The following is a 5,621-nucleotide window of genomic DNA, read 5'->3' as shown; positions in this document are numbered from 1 at the left end:
TCAAGAACAAACTATTTTATGCCAAATTGCTTTAGCCCCATTAACGAGGCATAACTCACCACATCCAATAGTTTCAATAATGGTATCCACCACTTATTTTCTCCTCGATGTAGTATAGGCATGTGATACATCCAAGGTGCCATCCATTCTATTTTATTCTAAGTAAGTCATTAAAAAAATTATGATCCATTCTTCTTTGGTCTTTAAAGCCAGCCATTAGCTTTTGCAAAATTCTTCAACCAGTGCATTGTTTCGAAGATATGACTTCAAGAATGCACTCTTTCAGCACTTGAAGTGACTTCTTACCAATACATACAATAATGGTGCATATCTTATGAAGTGACTTTTCCCATTTTGTCGACAAAAATTTAGTGACCTATCGCTAGTGAATGATTGATTGCTTGGGTTTTAACTTACTCAAAAAAGTCTACCACAATTATTTCGATATAGCTTAAAGTTTTCAAGAAAATTACCATGCCATATATTGCCAAAGCAAAGATAACCATCCTCTGATCATCATCTAAATGCCTTTGAACAAAATTATGAAAAAAATCTTAACAGATACTGATATGTTTACCTTTGGGTTTCACAAAAGAATCTATAGTTTCAACTTTAACCCCTATAAGCTTTGTCAACTTTTTGTGGTAACCCAAATTTGGCTTTCAAATGAACACTTTCTCTAGACATTGTAGTTCTATCCCGAGTAAAACAGAATATTTCTCGATGGTCAGCATCAAATCCTCTTGGTTAAAAGTGAAGCATTTGTAGAATGGATTCTAAAACTGTGTAATCACTCGAATCAACTGTTCTTCAATCACCAGTAAAATTAAGGATGCAATTTAGCCATATTTTCACCAAATCTTTTCTTTCTCTCTTCACTTAATTAATCCCAAATAATGGATAAAATTTTCTCAATTGTTCTATATGAGATCCAAATATACATTTTCAAGTAATCCTAACACATGACTAGGGGTGTAAATGATACATTAGTACTCGCAAGCTACTCGGGTTCGATTCGAAAAAAACTCGAATTCGATTCGATTATTGTCGAGCTGAGCTCGAGCTCGAGTAGCTTGACTTATCGATCGAGCCGAATTTGAGTATTCTTATATCTGACTCGAGTAGCTCACGAGCCTAATCGAGCTTTTATATTTAAATATATTTTTATTATTTTAATTAATAAAATATTTCGAGTCCGAGTTTGAGTTCAAGTTCGAGCATGAACAATCAAACTCTTGTCGAGTATACGAATCGAACTTATTTTTACATATTAATCGAGCTTAATCGAGCGAGCTTGAGTAGCTCGAATTCGATCACGAATCGAGCTCGAGCTTCAAAAATAAAACTCGATCGAGCTCGAGCCGAGTATCGAGCCCCGAGTTGTGAGTCGAGCTCGAGCTCGAGCTTCTCACTATTCGACTCGACTCGGCTCGTTTACAGCCCTACACATGATCGGTAGGGAAATAATCTCCATTCTTTTGCTAAACTTTTTTGACCAAATATGCACTTCATTATACGATTCACATAAGATGCTTACGGATGAAAGCAGATCTATAATTCCACAGGATCCATGAAATGAGATTCTTAGAAGTCCTAAAGTAAATATCTCAACGAGAGATTGCATGACGTGGGTTTATGCAAATGAGAAAAAAAAAAAAAAAAGGAAACAAAGTTAAATTAGTAGAAAAGTGTGATTCAAGATTAGAAAAAAAAAAAACTAGTTTTCCCTTAGTCATAAGCATTTAAAGTGTTACATAACCAAATGAAATAATAGCCTTTTTTGACCAATCCCTTATTATTATTGTTATAAAAAATATGCTCTTTTTTGTTGTCTTTTGTTTTTTTTTTTTTTGGTTTTTTTCTTTTGATTTGTTTGAAACACACAATTTTTTTTTTATTTTACACGTTTTAGAATCGTTATTAAATGTTCCCCATTTGTCCCAAACTTTGGTGCCTTCTATAACCGGGTTAGTGAGGCTCTACCTGAGGTTAGTTTCTTATGACGTATTATATGCTTGGTTTGGATCGACACCCAACTAAAGGTTCCTATAGTAAGGCACCCAATCCTCACCTATTATAGGTTATGAACAAAAATGATTTAATTTACGTGAAAGTATTTTACTTACTATTGCAGAAGTTACCACCTCACGAGAACAAAAGTACTTTACTTCTTTTTATAAGAGGCAGAGTCCAGGTATGGAGCTCATGCATGAAATACAAAATATTATCATGTGTGAGAGGGAAATTAATATAAGTGCCCCATAATTTATTGAGAATAGTATACACAACAGAAGATAATTAAAAGTATATGTGAATGATTTTCTCTTATTCGTTATTATTATCATAATCATTATTTTTTTTTTGTTTTTTGTTTCTTTTTTTTCAATAAATTCAAAATCAAGAGAGTTAATGTTAAATACTGATAAAGATCATTAAATAAAGAATAAGGATAATTCATAATTAATTTTTGGCTTGACTTTAAAAGAAACATATCTCCAATGAAGTTGCCATTTTTTTGTAACAATTTTGGAATCGTTAAATGAATTAAAAAACAAATGGAGTTGCCACAAATTTTTTTTTGCTAGGTGTGATCAATCACTTATTAAAACTTACTTTTTTTTAATAAAATCTTAAGATTAATTAGAATTTATTAAAAAGATAATTTTTAGGTTTACGAAAATAATTTGGATTTGAGAGTTAGTTACATGTAAGGAAAGATTAGTACCCCTACAAAACTCGTAAAAAATTATACTAATTAATTATATGTTATCCACTAATTTTGATAAAATGATTTTAATTTTAATATTTAGAAAATAATTCCCCTAACTATTTTTATTAGTTTAGTTTCATTTTTCACATTTGTTATTTCACCTTTTTCCCTTCATTTTTTTTGAAAATTTTTTATTTTTTTAAAGATTAATCCATTTTAATTAAAAAAATAAATTAGAACATTGTTATCGAAAGAACTCTTAAAATATTTCAGTATGTTGGTAATATTGAAAGAATTTTTTTTACCTAGAAATTTTTTAGCAATCATTACTCAGATTTTCATATAATCCCATCCTCGGAGGCTTGTATTTATTTTTCATAAAAAAAATATTATGCATGCTATGGAATGACAATGTATTGATGCACATATTTTATTTTATTTTATTTTAAATTATTGGTTGTTATTTTTTTATATTTATTATTATATATTTTTCTTGAAGGAAAGAAAGACATTTTTTATCGTATTAAAATTTTTTTATAAATACTCTAATACATTTATAATATTTAAAAAAATCTTCTTACTTAGAAATTGTTAATGAATCACTACTCAAAATACCTTACCATCCCATCATTGAGCAAAAGGTTTATTTTCCATCATTTATTATTTTAATTGATTAATAATTTTTTAGTCTATTTAATAGAAAAAATTTTTTATATTAAATTTTTTTTATAAATACTCTAATAAACTGATAATATTTAAAAAAAAATTCTTACTTAAAGATTTCGTAAGAATCACTATATGAATTTTCTTATAATTTCATTATTAGATAAAAATTCTATTTTCCTCGTTCATTTTTTATTAATCTTAGTTAATACTTTTTATTTTATGAAAAAAGAAAGAAAATTAGTTTTATTATTATTTTATTTATTACTCTTTCACTTTTTGTTTTCATTTTTACGGAAAGTTTTGTATTTTTCTTTCATTTTATAATGTAACTTTAAAATTATCAAAATTTTAAACTATATTCATTTATAAAAAAATTAAAAAATTTTAGAACATAAAAATATTAAAAAAGATAATAATAATAAAAGATAAACTGGTAAAGTAAATAAATAATACAACAATACAAAAAAAAAATGAATCGATCGATCAATAATTTGTTCAACAACTTAGGCGGTTCAACGGTTTGAGACGATTCTTTTGCAGTTCAAGCCGGTTCAATACCGGTTCAGTCAGGCTGATCAAAGCTGGTCAACTGTAGCCTTCGTTAAGTCAGGCCGCAAAAGTCTTGGGTCGGGTCTTGGATTTACGCAGGTCCTCCCTTTCCAAAGCAATGCCATTTCAATCCTTTTCATTTTTTTAAGCTATAAAACCAGTTTTTTTGTCAAATCATTTCTTTCCTTTCTGCAAAAAAAAAAATCTCAGAGCCCTAAAAAGAATTCCCCAACCTTTTCCAAAAAATGGTAGGTTGCACCATGTGCCACTGCTCACCCACGCTGTCGTCGGTCCCCAGCTCAGTTGCTGAAAACTTCAAAAAAAGACACCAAAATACTCCCTTTTACCTCCTAACTCTAGTTCTGAACTCCGTTTTTTGAAAATCTCCCTCCATAAGCCTAAATCTGCACTCGAAAGATCTCGACTGAAAGCCTTCTAGTTTCCTGGCTTGTTTTGTTTTGTTTTGGCGTCAGTTCCCCGTTCCAAGGGATGTGGACGTGGTTTTGTTTTGTGTTTTTTTTTATTCTTTAGACAGGTCGGGAGGAATGATTTTTTTTTTTTGGCAGAGATTCTGCTTTCTTTTTTTGTTTGTGGTGTTTGACCTTTAAATTAATAGAGTAGGGAGATGAAATCTCATGATTTATGAGATTTTTGGGGAGTTCAAGGCGTGACTGGCGGCCCCTATATTGCCAAGGCAACGACGCTTGTCGATTTCTATGTAGTTTTTAATTTTTTTTCTATTTTGGCTTAAGGTAATTTTTAATTGACTCTATTTGCCAAGGTCAAAATGGGAAAGGTAGCAGGCACGGGTAGGGACGGCAATCAAGCTCGTTTTCATCGAATTTTGGCTCGATCCGATTTTATAAGGTTGGTTTTTTTTTTTAATTTTAAATTTTGGATCGGAATCGGATCGAGTTCGGGTATGCTTAAAATTCGATCCTACTCGATCCGACATTATTAAAAAATTATTTTTTAATTAATTAATTAATTATTTATATATATATTTATATAATGATATTTTTAAATATTTATATTTAAAAAAAATTATTTTATATTTAAAAAATAATATTTTTATTAATTTCGAATCGGATTGAATCGAATCGGGTACGATTTACATAGTATCGGGTCGGGTTCGAATTTAATAAAGCATAAACTCGAGTCGGGTTCGGGGCAAGCAAAACCCACCCCGAACCCGATCCGATGCCATCCTTAGGCACGGGTAGGGTGGCAGAGGGATTCGGTGCCGTGCAGGGCACCATAGTCACGAGGTCTTTTTTTTTTTTTTTTTAAATCAATTTAATTTTAATTTTTTTAATTATTATTTTAATATATTAGCCAAACCAAATTAAAAAAACAGCTAAATAAGTAAATAAAATGAAAAATATGAGCCTTATACGGGCTCCAATTCGGGACCGAATTTTAGGCCCAATATTCATTTAGTTGAAAAACCGACACCCCGTTGTCATATCTAAAGTCCAAAAGAAAAAAAGTACTGTAACTTATAAAAATAGTGCATTCAAAAATTAGCGTAAAAAATCATCAGTAAAATTATACCCAAAATCGTTTATATCGATATATATATATTTTATTTATTGATCCAGCCTCTTATTTCTTTTTTTTTTTTTTTGTCAAGAGCTAGTTATAGCCAAGAGTCTTACCAACCGAAACGTACAATTTTGGAACTATGTAGACTAGT

The sequence above is a fragment of the Durio zibethinus genome, chromosome 21 (assembly GCF_047325235.1).
Source record: "Durio zibethinus cultivar Kanyao isolate XHJ-2024 chromosome 21, ASM4732523v1, whole genome shotgun sequence".
NCBI classification, from domain to species: domain Eukaryota; kingdom Viridiplantae; phylum Streptophyta; class Magnoliopsida; order Malvales; family Malvaceae; genus Durio; species Durio zibethinus.
Note: the sequence above shows the minus strand (reverse complement) of the source record.